Consider the following 20,742-nt stretch of genomic DNA (forward strand, 5'->3'; position numbering starts at 1 on the left):
ATACACAAAACTCAATACAAAACAAACTTAAGACTTAAATACAAGACCTGAAACTATAAAACTCCTTGAAGAAAATGTAGGAGGAAAAGCCTCTTGACATTGGCTATGATTTCTTGGATTTGACACCAAAAGCATAGGCAGCAAAACCAAAAATAGACAAGTAGAACTATATCAAACTAAAAAGTTTCTGCACAGCAAAGGAAATAATCAACAGAGTGAAAAGACATCGTATGGAAAGGGAGAAAATATTTGCAAACTATCTGCCTGATAAGGGATTAATATCCAAAATATACAAGAATCTCCTACAACTCAATAGCAAAAAACAAACAACCTAATTAAAAAATGAGAAAAGGACTTGAATAGACATTTCTCCAAAGAAGACACAAATGGCCAAAAGGTACATGAAAAGGGGTCAACATCACTGACCACCAGGGAAATGCGGATCAAAACTACAATGAGATATCACCTCATACCTGTCAGGATGGCAATCATCAAAAAGACAGGAGACAACAAGTGTTGATGAGGATGTGGAGAAAAGGGAACCCTTGTGCACCTTTGATGGGAATGGTACAGCCACTACAGAAAACAGTATGAAGACTCCTCAAAAGATTAAAATTAGAACTACCACAGGACCCAGCAAACCCACTACTGTATATTTGTCCAGAATAATTAAAATCAGGAGTTCAAGGAGATATATGTACCCTATGTTAACTGCAGCATTATTCACAGTAGCCAAGATAAGGAGACAATCCAAATGAACATCGACACATGATAGAACCAATAAAATGTGGCACATGCATACCATGGAATATTACTCATCCTTAAAAATAGAAGGAAATCCTGCCATTCATGACAACATGGGTGGCTATGTGGTAAGGATGTGGACATGGTTAAAGAAATTATTGTTTCAGGTGAGAGATTGGATAATATGTCCTTTAGGGTCTTTCTTACCCTAAAATTCTATGCTGCTCTCTCTTCCTGTAGTAAAGGGCCCAGCAGTGGCACAAAGGCAAAACGCAGCATGAAGGCAGGCAATAGAAACATTTCAACATCCCTCTGGAAGCAGTATCATTCTGAGGGATTATGTATTCACAAAGAGAAAATGAGGCATAAGTACTTCACTGTGATGCATTGCTATGGTTCTGCCTAATTGCCTGCAATCTTTCTATGTTCCTTGTAAGGTTCACATAATACTTTTTCACTCCCACTTGCTTTAGAATAAATTCGGGTGAGAATGCTTGAAGTAAATATCATAATTTAACAGATTTCCTTAATGTGCAGAGATCTTAGATAGTTTATATAGATCTACAGCTGACTTTTCAACCTGAAACAACACATATAATTATTATTCAGTATGGCTGGGGAGATGTTTTCCAACAACAACAAAAAATGAAATATCACTTTTTATCTTTGAATTCCAAGCAACATATCTGAACTGGCATTTGAGAATACAATCTTAGCAACAAATTGTTTTGATCTTTATCTTATTTTTTTTTACAATTATTATCAAAATAATTCCAATTCTTTGTTTTTTGGCCATACCACAAAAATACTGACACTGTGTTACCTCTGTTTTAGAAAAGTCTTCAGAATTTGGTGCTCTGCTTAGGATTCAGAAAAATAGCTAATTAGTGTTTAATGGAAAGAGATAAAAACAGGTGTGCTAATATATTTTTTATTCAGAAATGACTAGAGAGACAATTAGATTTCTAGCACCAAAATAGGGACTAAAAAAGAACTGAAATAATTAGAATGGAAAGAGAGTCAAAAGGGGATCCATTTGTGCTTCCGGCACTGGGCCAATGGTTTCAGATTAAGAAAGCTCTATTGTAATCTTCTTTCTACCAACTCAAGAACAACATAACTAAAATTAAAATCCTTTATACCTTCCCTTTGCCTCCTTTTAACTGTGCTGTCTAAGTACGGTAGAAACAAAACTGTCTGGGCTAAGGAAAGGAATGAGCTCTTGGGCCACTGCCCATGTGTATTGGTTAGGTAGAGCAGAGTTGTTTTCCCAGGATGAGGACCATGTAGGACATCTAAAAAGATCTCCTACTAAAGCCCCAGAAGGAATCTGTGACCTAAAAGATAGTCCTAAGGGGCAATGACAACCCCACAGGCTCTAGTAGGAGGCAAGGGCTAAAATACATTCTGAAGAGTCGAAAAGCATAGTGCTGCCTTCTCAAGTCTAGAGTTAGCCACATCTTAAAATGAGGAAATCTCTGAACCAAAATGTATGGCTTCCACTCAATGTCACTTCCTGAGCTTATCCAAGCCCACCATGTGGTCAACTACATAGCCTGAGAGGGAAGTGAGTGATGGTCATATTAGGGCAGGAACATAAATATTCTGTCTTTGGAAGTTTAAACTTCAAAATAACCAGGTGGCGTTGAAATGTGGCCTCTTGAATGGAAGCAATTAGAGGAACCTTTAGCAAATAATTAATATACTTCTTAAGCAACTCTCCTCCTACATGTCAATGAGAACATGATTAAGATTTTGATCACTGCCAACAGGCCAGGGTTTTTTTTGTTTTTTTGTGAGGTAGATCAGCCCTGAGCTAACATCCATGCCAATCCTCCTCTTTTTGCTGAGGAAGACTGGCCCTGGGCTAACATCTGTGCCCATCTTCCTCCACTTTATATGGGACGCCGCCACAGCACGGCCTGAAAAGCGGTGCCTCGGTGCGCATCCGGGATCCGAACCTGGGCTGCCAGCAGCGCAGTGCGCGCACTTAACCGCTACGCCACGGGGCTGGCCCCCCAACAGGCTATGTTAATTGGGAGTGATTATGCTTCTCTTTGGTTATAAAAAGAACAAACCACAAAACTCAGAATTCCAAACTTCTCTTATTAGATAGAACCTACCGAGAACACCAAGTATCTGCATCATGCAGACTGTGCTGGACACGCATATTCCACCATCTTGGCTACACTCTCCTCGGATGGAGATACTGGGAAGTAATCTGTTTCCTCTCCACAAACAACAGGCTCATCATGTTCCATCTTTATCCAGAAAAGCTGTGCTTGCTTACCCCTAAAAATCAGTAATTTAATAACTATGTATTCACAAAATCTAAAACACCACAGACAAATTGATATATTCTTAGATCCTTAGGAGGTTTAGAAAATATTTGTCAATGATTTACAAAAATATCTCCTAGGATACGACTACTTCTAAGCTTACTCTCTGTTGACAAGAGACTAGACTTTCAAAGAACAAACTCTGCTACATCGATATCTAAGGGTCTAGAAAACAGTAATAAGTGCAAAAATCAACAAATCAGTGGGGCATATTAGATGAATGAAAAACAAACCATAATTTACATAGTAATTTGGTATATGATGAAGGTGACAAATGGATGTATCAATAAATCTGTCAACCTACAAAAACAGAAATCAGTTTAAGAGGCACAGCATTTATATGGGATAAAAGAATTGCAATTCAGGGAGGACAGATTCAGGTAGAAACCCAAATAGTGTCCCACTAGGGACTAAAAGTCAGGGGCTTTTAAAGGCAAAGAGGGGAGGTTGTATTATAAAGAATTTTAATTGGAGTTGGAGACAGAGAGCTGGTCTTGACTAAATATTGATTGACTGTTGATTCTATCTTTAGCAAGTCCACAATCCTCAGTCTTTGTGATCAGGGTATCTGTTCTTCTGCTGACTTCTCAAACAATAGCTTGTAAAACAGTTGCTAGTTTGGCCCAGTCCAAAGGCTTGGCCCAGTCCAAGGTTCAAGACAGCAAGGCAGTTTCTCTGGAAAGGCAACTCCCACTACATTTTAAAATGGCTCCACTAAAGTCAATTTGACATTTCCCCCTTTTGATGGAGATTTTTCTTTGAAAGCATCATTAACTAACCATTTGAAAGCCTTGCTGATCAGCTATTGGAAAGCATTGTTGATCAGCCATCAAAGCATCATTGATCCTTCGTCACCAGGAATGCTCAATCCTGGTATGTCATGTTCCACGTAAGAGGGAAACTGGTTCCCTTAGGAGCACTTAGGCCACATTTAAGCAAGAAGAGTGTCAGAGCAGAGAAGGCAAACATTGTCTGTAGTTCCTTAAAGTTTCTCAGGTGAAGGCTCATAAGCCTCAGAAATCATTTTAAAGTGCCGAGTGACCATTATCTGTGTGGTGTTTTTATAACATCCAGCTATGCAGAAGATACAAAGTTTTATAACAGTGAGAATTCCTATAATAATAAACAAAATGCTAAGTCCAAATTGGAGAATAGATCTGAACCAGAAGTCAATTCCTGAGGACAGCCAGCTAAAGAAATCAAAGAACTATGGGATGTCAGTGGGCACTGCATTTAACCATTTGGCCTGTGCCCACGTTTTATCTAGCTCAGTTTTTACTTACCAGAGGTGTTTACGCAAGTATAAGAGGTATTTACAACAATTACAAATGTTACTTCTTAAATCTCTGGAGTTTTGATTGGTTAGGCGAGAAGTTCTGGACAGTTAGCACAAGGAATTAGGGGAGGAATGACAGAGAGATTGGTAATTAAATGTACTAAAGGATCTGTAGATTCACGTATAAAGTGAGGCTTCTGATGACAAAACTAAAGTCAGAAAGACTCCCCCCTTTTGTAACAGATTGGGAGTTGGGGATAAGAGTACTGTCTTTCCAAGAAAGAGAGGGAGAAAATAAGGTAAGAAGCAGCAGTGAGTAAAAGTAGCACAGGCCTAGTCCAGCCATCTGGGGAAAGTTGTCTGCCTCAGATATTGGTCACTTCTCTTCCTAGTCGATTTGATTTGGAAGACTGTAGTGTTTGTACAGGACCAGATGTCAGATGGAGCCTTCTTTAGCTATGAGATGTGTCTCCAAAGTTCAATGCCTTCTAGTTCTACAGCAGTGTCAGTGGTTAGAGCACTTGGTAGGTCCTTTCCAAGGGGGTTCATGGGCTGTCTTCTTCTGATGTCACTTTCAGAATACCCAGTCACCAGGCTCTAGCTGTCACCAACAGGATCCTTTGAATTGGAATCTAGGAAAGCTTCTTTAAGCTGTTGATAATAGGATTGAGCATAAGATACTAGAGACTACAGTAGCTGGTCATACTAGCATAAGACAACAAAGGATCAGCAGAAGGTTGTATACCAATAGACATTGTTCTGATGGTGACTATCTCATGTGGAGTAAATTTATGTTTTCCAAAAAGGACACTGTGAGCAGTCATTGAGACCAAAGGCAGGAGAGCTAGTCTACAGATGTACAACAAAACCTCAAAGACAATTAACAAGACTAGAATCTAATATCTACAAAGGTACACACATAATTTTTCTCTCTACAATTATTTTCATTTTTTTAACCAAAGATAATCATAGTAAAACTAATTTGTTTATATTAAAAACTTAGCCTGATTATCTATATAAGTGAAAATAAGAATACTCACTGAGAGTTCTGAATTCTGGAGGGAGCGGGTAGGGAGAAAAAGCAAATGTTTCATCCTTGTTCACAAAGGTGTATCTTACCAAATGTTGATAGTTTAAGAGAAAAGATTTCTTTAAATCTGGAAAAATAAAACATTACAGCATCCTCCTCAGTTCATGTAGGTCCACTAATTAATATTTGCTCTTGATCTTTTGTTAGCAGTTTTATGAAGCCATCAGTCTCTCCATTAGAGTTTTGTAATTTCTTACCCCGTTCGGTTTTATGATCTGAAACTTTATCAGAAATCTGTATTCTAGAGTAAGTGTCAGAGTCCTTTCCATGAATCTCTCTGAAGATGAAACAATAACAAGGGCATCAGAATAAAACAAGAACTGTCTGTAAATGACAAAAGACTTAAAATAGTGTGGTTAAAGAACTGATTACAATGCAATTGACAAGGAAATTTGGTTATTTCTGTGAAACACATTTTAAGATAGTGACTAGAATTATGAATGATAACATTATATGAGAACATATCAGAATTTTAGGAATTTTATATAATTTTTGGAACATATATTGATAACATTCACCCATGCAGTACAACCTAAGAAGATTTGTCATCACTTATTTGACAATGCTTCCCATGTAATTTAACATATCAAATAAGCCTAATTAGTTTAACATCTTCCTTTTAATAGGAAGAGAGAACAAATTTTTCAAGACATCCCAAGGGCCCTCTGGAAACTCTCAAAGTCACTTGCAGGAAAAAAAAAGACTTTATTTAGAATTTGAATTTAGAGAAGTTTGTCAAAAATATCAAAATATTTTAAAACACCCACTTGGTCAAATAGGAATATAGGTCACTGTGAAATAATGCTTAGTTATTGATTTAACCAAAGTAACAACAGAAGATGTTAAAGGCAATATAGAGAGTTAAACAGTCAAAAAACAAAACACCTTATCTCTCTTAATAGAGAGGCCTCAGGTTTTTTTTTTTTTTTTTGTGAGGAAGATCAGCCCTGAGCTAACATCCACGCCAATCCTCCTCTTTTTGCTGAGGAAGACTGGCCCTGAGCTAACATCTATTGCCAATCCTCCTCCTTTTTTTTTCCCTTTTTCTCCCCAAAGCCCCAGTAGATAGTTGTATGTCATAGTTGCACATCCTTCTGGTTGCTGTATGTGGGACACCGCCTCAGCATGGCCGGACAGGCAGTGCATTGGTGCGCGCCTGGGATCTGAACCCAGGCCACCAGTAGCGGATTGTGCACACTTAACCACTAAGCCATGGGGCCGGCCCCTCAGCTTTTTGAACATAGAAAATTATTTTGATCAAACATAAAATCCCTGCTTTTAGACTACTCAAGCAGTAGACTACTCAAAGGTAAAGAAAAAAAATTTTCATAATCTCTTTATCAAGAGCAGACTAAAAGCCCAAGAAACTTTGTCATTTTAATAGAGAAAAAAACAAATTCTAAGTTTGTAACAGCTTACTTTTGATATTAGAATTCATTTACTTAATTAAATTCATCCCAATCGTAGCCAACTTGACCACACACAAAACTCTTTTCTCAGTATTCCTCTTCCACAAACTTTCTATAACTTTCTTTTTTACATTCAGAATTTGTATTTTCCTCTTTCTCATAACCAGTTTCACTTTAAGACAAATTTACTTTCTTAACAAAAAAAACCTCTTCATTCTTTATAGCTTCTTTACTGAAAACATATATTTTCTCATAGCATAACATTTTTTTAATATGTCATAAGACATGATTTACTAATAAACTCAGACATCTTTTAGTTTTTCTGTAATAAGAAGTGAAAAGTAGATAAACTTATGTTTAGTAACTAATGTCTAATATTTTACCTTATTTAGAAAGAATCTAGATACTCAATAAATTTCTGTCATTTAATTTAATTTATGAAAACTCTAAGGTTTCAAGTTATCAAAAGGTTTTGAACTTATTTTTAAGTACCTATACCATAACATATAATTATTGTTAAAAAGTTCACTCCAAAGCTTTTTTTCTTACTTACATCTATTTAGTTTACTTGTTCCCAATAATTATATTTAGATTACCTACAAAAACTTCATGAGACATTAGACAAAGTCAACCATCTTTTTTTTTTGACTGACAAATTTTATAACAACGATAACATGAATTTGTCTGGCTTTTTGGTAAACCTAGGTAGAACAAAAGTTTTATTTTTAATGCTGATAACTCTAAAGACATGCTTATTTTAATTTAACCAACAAGCTTAAATTAGCTTTAATACCAAATATTTTCCTAGATCATGTGATCCTGAAATTCATTTGAGTTATTTTTGAGAGCATACTCAATTTATATAGCACTTATTCATTTTTAAGCCAATTAAATACAGCCTTCTTATAAACTAGTCTTGACAATACCATCCAGAGGCAGAAAAATATTGCATATTTATAACATACATATATAGACACACACATAAACACACAGACAGATGCAAACAGAGATCTTAGAAACTCCATTCTAAACTTTACCTTATATTTTTGGGCAAGGATGCTTCCATAGCAGTCTGCATCTCCAAAAGTTCCTTTTTTTCCCTTCAGTCTTAGGAATCAGGGATGGTCTAGATAACAATTCCCTGAGAGGTTACAAGCTTTTCAGATACACAGGAAAGTTACTTGCTTATCGAGGACTGACATAGCCATCCATTACATTATCTTTAATTTGTTTCTTTCCCTTTGGGTATAAAGTTTTATTTTAGCTTAGTGGCAGGTAAGCCTAGAAAAAAAATTCTTCTCAGGCTCTGACTATCAGCTTACAATTTTGGCTAAGTTTCTGACCATAAGTTACTAAATCCTTTTAAATATCTTGTCATGTTTCAGCTGGGACAAGCAGTAAATATTTCTGGCAGTATTAAACAACTCCATTAATTCTAGTTTCCCTTTGACTGTTTAAGGGAATAATGTAACAGTTTACCAGAAAATCTCTCAGAGTGTTGTTAACCCTGAAAAGAGCCATATGGGGGCCCTTCTTTGAAGGTAGATATGGGGGTGTCTGTAAAGCCATTAACTTAATGGACTTGTATATAGTCTTTTCCTTTAGGGGCCTTTTATATCGTAAGTTTTCATTAGCTTTTTGCAATAAAACTTTCAATAAGGCTATTTTGGAATTTTGAAGCCTTTGCTTTTAAGTGAACTTCTTAAATGATCTTTATCTAATTGGAACATTTCATCTAATGGTCAATGATATTCCCCTGAGGGCTAGCAGCAGTTTGGTAGAACCCTAGCTGCAAATGGGGTACAACCCACATTTCTGTCTGACCATACTTTAGGCCCCCAACCTGGTGGTTACTAAGCCAAGCTCTCAGGACACGAAACAAGCTTAGTAAGATTTTGCTGTTCTTTGTAAATATTTACAGCTTCCAGGACCATGGTTTTTAAGGAGGTGTGCTGCAAGATGGCATACTTGATTCTTTAGAAATTAAAGATCTTATTTCTGGTCTTAATTCCACAGTTCTCAAGTCTAGTGTGCAAAAAGACAAGTTTTAGAAGCTCAAAAGAGCCCTAAAGTAGCCACCGTAATTTTAAATCACTTTTAGTACTATCAATCCACCAGGACAAAAATTTACAAGAGGAAGGACTGTAGTTATTAAAATATAAACCCAGCTGGAGTTCCAAAGAAAGGAGCTTCTCAGGAACTGTTAGAAGAAGAAACTCCCATGTTAAAGCTCTGCTGGACAAATAGAAAAAGAGACACCAGTTGCAAGCCCCAGGTTGTCATCTGTGCTTCTGACCCACTGTCTACAGCTATTTGGACAAACAACACAAAAGACAGAATTTGAGAACTCACCATATAATGGTGAGGAATAAACTGACGAACACTGAGGAATAAACCCTCAGAAGGAGCAGCCATAGCCAGCTCAAACAGAGAAACCCTTCCAGAGGTCAATAGCCATGAGCCAGCTTAGAGACAACTGTCTCCTGGTAGATTGACCCCAGATTGGGCTGTTGCCCCAGAATCCCAAAGAAAGGCAATGACCTGAACCCAAAGGAAGGGAGGTCAGAACCTGAGAAGACTCATGATTGGAGGAGCTGGTGGTCTGTGGAAGCCATGAGCTCACAAGGGGACTCATGTTGGTACCAAACTCATTTCCAGGGGCCGCTGGTCCACAAAGGTGAGATTGCTTCAGGTCCCACTTTCTGACACCATATGTCAACCTGCAAAATTGGAAATCAGTGTAAGAGACAAAGCATTTATTTGGGATCAAAGAACTGCAATTCAAGGAGCACAGATTCAGGTAGAAACCCAAATAGTATCCCACTAGGGACTAAAAGTCAGGGGCTTTTAAAGGCAAAGATGGGAGGTTGTATTATAAAGAATTTTAATTGGAGCTGGAGGCAGAGAGCTAGTCTTGACTACACATTGATTGACCGTTGAGTCTATCTTCAGAAAGTCCACAATCCTCAGTCTTTGTGATCAGGATGTCCATTCTCCTGCTGACTTCCCAAACAATAGCTTGTAAAACAGTTGCTAGTTTGGCCCCGTCCAAAGGTTTGGCCCAGTCCAAGGTTTAAGACAGCAAGGCAGTTTCTCTGCAAAGGCAGCTCCAACTCCATTTTAAAATGGCTCCACTATAGACAATTTTGATAAATTTGTAGTGTTGGAACAATTGGTTAATTCTTTGGAAAAGACAAAATTGGAGTCTTACTTCCCACAACACATAAAAATAAATTCTAGATATAAATAAATATTAAATGTTTTTTAACATTGTAAATGTTTTTCAAAATCATAAAAGATTAGTAAAAAGAGGTGACTATTTGTTCTAGAAGAGAGGAACTATTTCTTTAGCATAAAATGAATTAAAGAAATTAATAAGGACTGTCATTATTTACAGATGACATCATTGCTTGGATAAAAAATCTAAAAGAATTTATAGATAAACTATTAATAATAAGAAAATTTAATAAAATATATAGGTAACATATGTATATGTTACATATATACCTATAATATCTAATTATTGTATACCAACAAAAAAAACCCAGGAAACTAGATTTTTTTGAAAACAATTAATAGCTTCAAAATTATCATGTAACTAAGAATAAATTGAACAAAATCTGTTCAAAACCTCTAAGAGATAATTATAAATTTGTACGTAAGACATATTTGTTATAATGTGTTCATGGATTGAAAGACTCAGAATTGCAAAGATGTGAATTCTAAGTTAGCTTATGCAATTCCAATCAAAACCCCAAGAGTTTGTGTGTGAGTGTGTGTGTGTGCGCATGTGCATGTATGTGTAACTAGATGAGCTGATTCTAAAATGTATATAAAAATGCAAAGGGAATAGCCAAGACACCCCTGAAAAAACACAAGGTGGAGGGATTTGCTCTATCAGCTATCGGAGCTCATTATGAAGCTACAGACAGTGTGGTATTAGTGCATGGATAGAAACACAGACCAATGGAACAGAATATAGACAGGCACATAACTTACAACAAAGCAGAGCCGTGGAGAAAAGATGGACTTTTTAAATAAATGGTGCTGGGACCATTTAAGTATCCATGGAGGGAAAAATAGATTTGACTCCTACCTCACACCTACACCAATAAGTCCATTTTAGGATTAAAAACCTAAATGTGAAAGGCAAAGCTAGAAAAAGTGTTTAAGATAATAGCTTCATGATCTCCTGGTAGGGAAAGATTTCTTAAACAGGACAAAACTTTTGCTCAAATAAATAGTCCAAAAGAGTTAAAAAAGGACACCGACAAAATGAGAGAAGATATTTGTAGCATAATAACTACAAAAAAGTTTATATGCAGAATGTTTTTTAGGAAGTCTATCAGTCAATGAGAAAAAGACAGTTGATTCAACCAAAAATAGATTCCAACAGATACTTGGCAAAGAGGAAATCCCAATGGCCAAGAAATATATGAAAAGCTGCTCCACTGCAGTATAGAAAAAAGAAATGGAAACTGAAACCACAATGAGATAGCAGCATATACCCACCAGACTGATAAAATATTTAAAGTCTCATGAGGGTTGACAAGAAGGTGGAGCCAAAGAACTCTAACAACCTGCTTGTGGGAGAATAAATTAGTACAACACTTCAGAAAATTGGTATTGAAGATTTGAAGACGTCTGTATCTTATGACCCAGCAAATTCCACTGCCATGTATACATCCCGGGAAATAAATGCATATGTGTACCAGAGTGTATGCATAAGAGTGTTGACAGCACCGTAGTTCATAACAACCAAAAATACAAACTAAATGTCCATGAACACTAAGTGAATAAATTGATGTATATTTGAAAATAAAATATCATACAGCAACAAAAATAAATGAATTATAGCTCCATGCCACAAGACTGATGAATCCTACAATCATTATGTTGCAGCAGCAAGACATAAATAATGCATATAGTAGGGTATACCTATACATCAATTTTCAATTTTAAGGAAGCCTATTTATGTGGTAAATAAAAAGAGAAGCAAGTAAATTACTAACATAGAAGTGAGTCATGTATTGTTTATTTATTGCTGCATAACAAATTATCCTACAACTTAGTGGCTTAAAATTACAAACATTTATTATCCCATAGTTGCTGTGGGTCAGGAATCCCAGTGTGCCTTAGCTGGATGCCTCCCACAGGCTCATGCCCTCTCAAAGGTTCAATCAAGATGCTGCCAGGCTGCGTTCATTTTAAGGCTGCACTAGGGCGGGATCTGCTTCCAAGCTCACTCACGTGGCTGTGGGCAGCCTCAGGTCCTTGCTGGCTGTTGACTGGAGAGATCAGTTTCTTGTCCCATGGACTACTCCACAGGGCAGCTCACCACATGGCAGCTGGCTTCCCCCCAGAACAAGGACTAGGAGAGGGACAGGGAGAAGAGACGAGGGAAAAGGAGAAACAGAAGCCACAATCGAACCTAATCTCAAAAGTGGCATCTCATCACTTCTCCTGTTCCTATTGGTCTGAAGCAAGTCAACAAGTGCAGCCCACACTGATGGGGAGGGGATTACACAAGAGTATGAATACCATTGGGGGCCATCATAGGAGATGCCTACCACAGGCAGTTACCACTAGGGGGAAGTGGGGCCTTGTGATCAAAAAGTGAAAAAGAAACCAAGGAGGGGCCGGCCCTGTGGCTTGGCAGTTGAGTGTGCGTGCTCCGCTGCTGGCGGCCCAGGTTTGGATCCTGGGTGCACACCAACATGCCACTTCTCCGGCCATGCTGAGGCTGCGTCCCACATACAGCAACTAGAAGGATGTGCGGCTATGACATGCAACTATCTACTGGGGCTTTGGGGGAAAAATAAATAAATAAATCCTCCTCCTTTAAAGAAACCAAGGAGGCTTCTGGGGTGTTGGCAATGTTATAGTTCTTTATACACACACACTCACATATATGTATATAAATATATATAAATACATTATATATAAACACTTTAGTATGTATGTTATAATTCAGCAAAAAAATGAAAAAATTATAAAACTACATAGTACAGAAAAATCATAATGAAAGCCACATTACTGATTTAAATAATGAAAAAAGTTTTAAACATCTTTATAGCTAACAACAATTTTTAATAAATTAAAAGGAGAAAATTAGCAATAAGAATAACACGATAATGAGACCATTAATTCCTTAATCTATACAGAATTCATATAAATCAATTACAAAAAATACTAAAATAGCAGTAGAAAAATAGGTAAAGATATGTCACTCTTAGAAAAGAGTATAAAGGGGAGGAAGCCAGGATGGCAGCGTAGGCAGACTCTGAACTCACCTCCTCCCATGGACACAGCCAATTTACAACTACTCGTGGAAAAATTACCCCTGAGCTAGAACTGAAAACTGGATAAGAGGAACTCCTGCAACAACAGACAACCCTAATTGAGGTGGAAGAGGCAGAGACTCCCTTCTGGAGAGGAAAAACGCCGCCTTCACAAGCCTCAGTGCTTCACGGCCGCCTGGGAGCAGCTCACAGGTACGCAGCCTCCCTGGAGGCGTGGGGCCCTGAGCCGGGAGCGCCCCCACTGTGGGCATTTTGTGGACCCAGCACAATCGAGACCAGCAGAATAATATCTGACTTTGCCTGTTTTATGTTTTAGTAGAAAACATTGGGGAGGACCCCCAGAAAAGCTGGTTCACAAAGTAATTAAAACTGGCTCTTAAAGGGCCCAGGCGCAAACTCACCCGTTTCAGAAAGCAACCTAAAATCACCAGAAAGAAAGGTGCATAGTGCTGTGGTGAAAAGAGACTCACCTAATAGGCCCTGAGTGCATCTCAGTGAGGGGTGAGACCTCTCCAGGGACATTGGCGGTGGCCATTGTTGTGGCCTGGTGTGGGCATGCTGACACAGACGCCATTGGAGTTCTCCCTGAGGCATGCAAGCCCAGGGTCTGCCCCACCCGCTAGAGCACCGATTTAATCCAGCTCAGCCAGGGCAGGCAGCCCACCCTAGAGACTGCCCCACCCAACAACAAGCCCTCAGGCAACTTGTGGGCCTACATAGATTGGTGACTGGATTCTCTGCTGCCTGGCAACTGAGCCAACTTCAGCAGGGCAGGACGTGCACAACGAGCTGGTGGATAGTGTGGGGCAGTGGTGGAGTGCGTGGGGCTCCTGCCGTAGAGAGACTGGGTCCGCTTCGGGAGGTTGGGGCACACACACGGGGCAGGACTGTATTGACTGTGTGTGTGGACCTATGGGCAGCAGGGCTTGTCAGCTGCAGAAGACTTGTGCTTCTCAAAGACCCACATGGGGGTTTACCCCACCTTCCAAAGCCTGAAACAATGGGGTGCTCCTGTGCCTGAGGCCAGCCCCACCCAGCTGCAATCCTCAGAGAGCTGACAAGAAACCTAAAGGCTGGAGGCTTATAGCAATTGTAAGGCCCTGAGCCTAACAACCTGCCACACTGGGGGCCTACTCACTTAAAAGAAATACTGCAACACAAATGTGGTATTAGAACTTGAAGCCAACCGTGCTAGGGCTCACCACACCTGATAAAGAGACTGAAGGGCCCACAACAACTACAAGCAGTTGAGCATTACAACAGTTGGCCAGGAACGTAACTCAGCCTCCCTGGGCACCTACAGGGAGAGCAAACAGGCCACAACAGAAGGACACACATAGCCAACATAGGGGTCACCCCTGGAACATTGAGAACTGAGGGAAGCACACTGCAGGCCTCCTAAGCCATCACTTACATAAGGTCACCAATCCAAGAGCAGGAGACATAGCTGACCTACCTAATATGTAGACAAAAGCACAGGGAAAGAGGCAAAATGAGGAGGCAAAGGAATACATTCCAAGTAAGGGAACAGGACAAAACCCCAGAAAAGGAATTAAGTGAAACAGAAATGAGCAACCTACCTGACAGAGAGTTCAAACAAAGAGTGTTAAGAATGCTCACTGATCTGGGGAGAAGAATAGATGAACTCAGTGAGAATGTTAACAAAGAAGTGGAAGATATAAAAAAGAACCAATCAGAAATGAAGAATACAATACTGGAAATGAAAAATTCACTAGAGGGACTCAAAAGCAGAGTAGAGGATACAGAAGAACGGATCTGTGTGCTGGACAAAAGACTAGAAGAAATTACCCAAGCTGAACAGGTAAAAGAGAAAAGAATTAAAAAGAGTAAGGACAGTCTAAGGGACCTCTGGGACAACATCAAGTGCACTAAGATCCGTGTTATAGGTGTCCTGGAAGGAGAAGAGTGAGACAAAGGGGCAGAGAATCTATTTCAAGAAATAATAGATGAAAACTTCCCTAAAGGAAGGAAACAGACATCCAGGTACAGGAAGCACAGAGAGCCCCAAACAAGATAAACCCAAAGAGGCCCACACTAAGACACATCATAATCAAAATGTCCAGAATTAAAGATCAAGAGAGAATCCTAAAAGCCGCAAGAGAAAGTCAAGTTACATACAATGGAAACCCCATAAGGCTATCAGCTGACTTCTCAGCAGAAACCTTACAGGCTAGAAGAGAGTGGCATGATATATTTAAAGTGCTAAAAGGAAAAATCTTACAGCCAAGAATACTCTACCCAGCAAGGTTATCATTCAAAATGGAAGGAGAGATAAAAAATTTCACAGACAAGCAAAAATTAAAGGAGTTCATCAACAAGAAATCAGTGCTACAAGAAATGTTAAAGGGACTGATTTAAGGGAAAAAGAAAGACCACAAATAGGAAAAATTATCTATTTCCATGATAAGAACGTAATGGATACAAATGCACAAAAAAGAGGTTAGATATGATATCAAAAACATAAAAGGAGGGAGGAGGGGAGTTAAAGAGTAGAACTTTCAGACAGATGTCAAACTAAAGAGACCATCAATTCTGTATAGAAGAAGAAAGGAACAGAGAAGGACTACTAAAACACTGAGGAAAAAAAAAGTTAAAAAATGGCAATAAGTACATACTTATCAATAGCTACTTTAAACGTCAATGGACTAAATGCTCCAATTAAAAGGCATAGGGCAGCTGAATGGATAAAGAAACAAGACCCATATATATGCTGCATACAAGAGACACACTTCAGACCTAAAGACACTCACAAGCTGAAAGTGAAGGGATGGAAAAAGATACTCCACGCAAATGGCAATGAAAAGAAAGCTGGGGTAGCAGTACTCATATCACACAAAATAGACTTTAAAACAAAACCTGTAAAAAGAGACAAAGAAGGGCATTACATAATGATCAAGGGAAAAATCCAACAAGAGGATATAACACTTGTAAATATCTACGCACCCAATGTAGGTGCATCTAAATATATAAAGCAATTATTAAGAGACATAAAAAGAGAAATAGACAGTAACACAATAATAGTAGGGGACTTTAACACTCCACTTACACCAACGGATAGATCATCCAAACAGAAGATGAATAAGGAAACATTGGCCTTAAATGACACACTAGAACAGATGGACCTAGTAGATATATACAGAGCATTCCATCCAAAAACCGAAGAATACACATTCTTTTCATATGCACATGGAACATTCTCCAGGATTGATCACATATTAGGCCACAAAACAAGTCTCCATAAATTTAAGAAGACTGAAATAATACCAAGCATCTTTTCTGACCACAAAGTTATGAAACTAGAAATCAACTATAGGAAGAAAATCAGAAAAGCCACCAATACTTGGAGATTAAACAAAATGCTACTGAACAATGACTAGGTCAATGAAGAAATCAAAGAAGAAATCAAAAAATACCTGGAGACAAATGAAAATGAAAATACGACATGCCAGAATTTATGGGATACAGCAAAAGCGGTTCTAAGAGGGAAGTTTATAGCAATACAGGCCTATCTCAATAAACAAGAAAAATCTCAAATAAACAATCTAACAATGCACCTAAAGGAACTGGAAAAAGAAGAACAAACAAAGCCCAAAATCAGTAGAAGGGAAATCATAAAAATCAGGGCAGAAATAAATGAAATAGAGACCAAAAAAACAATAGAAAAAATTAATAAAACCCAGAGCTGGTTCTTTGAGAAGATCAACAAAATTGACAAACCTTTAGCTAGACTCACCAAGAAAAAAAGAGAGAAGGCACAAATAAGTAAAATCAGAAATGAAAGAGGAGAAATTACAACAGACACCTCAGAAATACAAAAGATTATAAGAGAATACTATGAAAAGCTATATGCCAACCAATTCGACAATCTGGAAGAAATGGATAAATTCTTAGAATCATACAACCTTCCAAAACGGGATCAAGAACAAGTAGAGAATTTGAACAGACCAATCACCAGTAAGGAGATCAAAACAGTAATCAAAAACCTCCCCAAAAATAAAAGTCCAGGACCAGATGGCTTCCCTGGTGAATTCTACCAAACATTCAAAGAAGAATTAATACATATCCTTCTCAAACTCTTCCAAAAAATTGAGGAGCAGGGGAAGCTCCTTAACTCATTCTACGAAGCCGACATTACCCTGATACCAAAACCAGACAAGGACAACACAAAAAAACAAAACTACAGGCCAATATCACTGATGAACATCGATGCAAAAATCCTCAACAAAATACTAGCAAATAGCGTACAACAATATGTTAAAAAGATTATACACCATGATTAAGTGGGATTTATTCCAGGGATGCAGGGACGGTTTAACATTTGCAAATCAATCAATGTGATACACCACATCAATAAAATGAAGAATAAAAATCACATGATCATCTCAATAGATGCAGAGAAAGCATTTGACAAGATACAGCATCCATTTATGATAAAAACTCTGAGTAAAATGGGTATAGAAGGAAAGTACCTCAACATAATAAAGACCACATATGACAAACCTACAGCTAATAGCATCCTCAATGGTGAAAAACTGAAAGCTATCCCTCTAAGAATGGGAACCAGACAAGGATGCCCACTGTCACCACTCCTATTTAACATAGTACTGGAAGTCCTAGCCAGAGCAATCAGGCAAAGAGAAAGAAATCCAAATTGGAAAAGAAGAAGTGAAACTGTCACTATTTGCAGATGACATGATTTTATATATAGAAAACCCTAAAGAATCCACCAGAAAACTTTTAGAAGTAATAAACGAATATGGTAAAGTTGCAGGATACAAAATCAACATACAAAAATCAGTTGCATTTCTATACACTAACAATGAAGTAGCAGAAAGAGAAATTAAGAATACCATTCCATTTACAATTGCAACAAAAAGAATAAAATACCTAGGAATAAACTTAACCAAAGAGGTGAAAGATCCGTACACCGAAAACTATAAAACATTGCTGAAAGAAACTGAAGAAGACACAAAGAAATGGAAAGATATTCCGTGCTCTTGGATTGGAAGAATTAACATAGTTAAGATGTCCATACTTCCTAAAGCAATCTATAGATTCAATGCAATCCCTATCAAAGTTCCAACAACATTTTTCACAGAAATAGAACAAAGAATCCTAAAATTTATATGGAACAACAAAAGACCCCAAATAGCTAAAGGAATCCTGAGAATAAAGAACAAAGCTGGAGGTATCACACTCCCTGATTTCAAAATATACTACAAAGCTATAGTAACCAAAACAGCATGGTACTGGTACAAAACAGACACACAGATCAATGGAATAGAGTTGAAAGCCCGGAAATAAACCCACACATCTATGGACAGCTAATCTTTGACAAAGGAGCCAAGAACATACAATGGAGAAAAGAAAGTCTCTTCAACAAATGGTGTTGGGAAAACTGGACAGCCACATGCAAAAAAATGAAAGTAGACCCTTATCTTACACCATACACAAAAATTAACTCCAAATGGATTAAAGACTTGAATGTAAGACCTGAAACTATGAAACTTCTAGAAGAAATCATAGGAAGTACACTCTTCGACATCGGTCTTAGCAACATATTTTCAAGCACCATGTCTGACTGGGCAAGAGAAACAATAGAAAAAATAAACAAATGGGACTACATCAAACTAAAAAGCTTCTGCACAGCAAAGGAAACCATCAACAAAACGAAGAAGACAACCTAACAATTGGGAGAAGATATTTGCAAACCATACATCTGATAAGGGCTTAATCTCCAAAATATACAAAGAACTGATGCATCTCAACAACAAAAAAACTAACAACCCAATCAAAAAATGGGCAAAAGACCTGAACAGACATTTCTCCAAAGAAGATATACAGAAGGCCAACAGGCACATGAAAAGATGTTCGAAATCATTAACTATCAGGGGAATGCAAATCAAAACTACAATGAGATATCACCTCATGCCCGTCAGAATGGCTATAATTAACAAGACAGGAAACAACATGTGTTGGAGAGGATATGGAGAGAAGAGAACACTCATACACTGCTGGTGGGAATGCAAACTGGTGCAGCCACTATGGAAAACAGTATGGAGATTTCTCAAAAAATCAAGGATAGAACTACCATATGATCCAGCTCTTCCACTGCTGGGTATTTATCCAAAGAACTTGAAAACATCAATGCATAAAGATACATCCACCCCTGTGTTCATTGCAGCATTTTTCACAATAGCCAAGACTTGGAAGCAACCTAAGTGCCCATCAAGGGACGAATGGATAAAGAAGATGTGGTATCTATACACAATGGAATACTACTCAGCCATAATAAATGATGAAATCCAGCCATTTATGACAACATGGATGGACATTTCGGGTATTATGCAAAGCGAAATAAGTCAAAGGGAGAAGGTCAAATACCGTATGATTTCCTTCATTAAGTAGTAGATAATAACAACAATAAACAAACACATAGAGACAGAGATTGGATTGGTGGTTACCAGAGGGGAAGGGGAGGAGGGGGGAGGGTGAAAGGGATAATTCGGCACATGTGTGTGGTGATGGGTTGTGATTGGTATTTGGGTGGTGAACATGATGTAATCTATGCAGAAATAGAAGTATAATGATGTACACCTGAAATTTGTACAATGTTATAAACCAATGTTACTGCAATAAATAAAAATTCAAAAAAATAAAATAAAAATAAAAATAAATAAATAAATAAAGGAAATTAAAAAAATAGAAAAGAGTATAAAAATGACAGATAAACATATAAAAATGTTCAACCTTACTATCAAAGGATGAAAATTACAACAGAAACATTTTTGCTTCTTAAATTCACAGGGATGTTTTCGAGGACAGCGCCCACAGGGGGGGAGGGTGTGTACCTTGCAGTAGGGCTAAGGCTGTCAACTGGACAATATATCAGGATTTTCCAACTTCAAATTGTATGACCCTATTGTTTATTTTAAAATTTAAGTAATATAATTGTATTAAATAGAATTTGAAAATTAATATCCTATAATCCCATCAACATCACGACTCAACTAGTATCATTCTGGTTCATTTCCTTGCAACATTTTTTGAAATGAGTGTTGTACATAGCTGTAATTACAGTGTATTAGTTGTGATTTTCAGTTAACATTATATAAAGTAAATTTTTCCATGTTGCCATATATTTTATTGCCATAAAATGTTCCTTAGAATAAAAATAACATGGTGTACTTAATTATTGTTCCATTTTAAACATTTGTTTCTACATATTTTATTCTTTTCTAATAATGTTGCATAAACATCCTCCTTCAGATAGCTTTTTTTCCTGCATTAGATAACCTTTTCAATAGAATTCTTGAAATGATATAAGTTAATAATGCTCTCAACTCTTTATATAACCAAATTAATTTTCAAGTGTTTGTGTGAATTTATAGTCACCAAGGAAGCATGAGAACCAATTTAACTCCATTCTGACAGCAGTGGGTATTATTTGATATGATCTTTTTTCTAATTTAGTGATGTAAAAGAGCTTTTTTCTCATCCAGGCTTCTGACAAAGAAACTTTAATAGAGTTAGCATGCTGCTCACAGTTAACACTCCAGGG

At 37.6% G+C, this 20,742-nt stretch overlaps 1 long non-coding RNA gene across 1 annotated transcript; it reads right to left on the bottom strand.

Annotated features, from left to right (window-relative positions):
* Window positions 1–3,365: 3,365 nt before the first annotated feature.
* On the bottom strand, window positions 3,366–8,399 carry LOC147913061 (uncharacterized). Its single transcript, XR_015549285.1, has 3 exons — window positions 7,896–8,399; window positions 5,400–5,726; window positions 3,366–5,010 (listed from the first exon to the last, which is right to left on the bottom strand). It is a non-coding gene; the product is annotated as an uncharacterized LOC147913061 (long non-coding RNA).
* Between the last annotated feature and the right edge of the window lie 12,343 nt (window positions 8,400–20,742).

The sequence above is a fragment of the Ceratotherium simum genome, chromosome 31 (assembly GCF_057802395.1).
Source record: "Ceratotherium simum simum isolate JZ-2026a chromosome 31, ASM5780239v1, whole genome shotgun sequence".
Classification (NCBI taxonomy): Eukaryota; Metazoa; Chordata; class Mammalia; order Perissodactyla; family Rhinocerotidae; genus Ceratotherium; species Ceratotherium simum.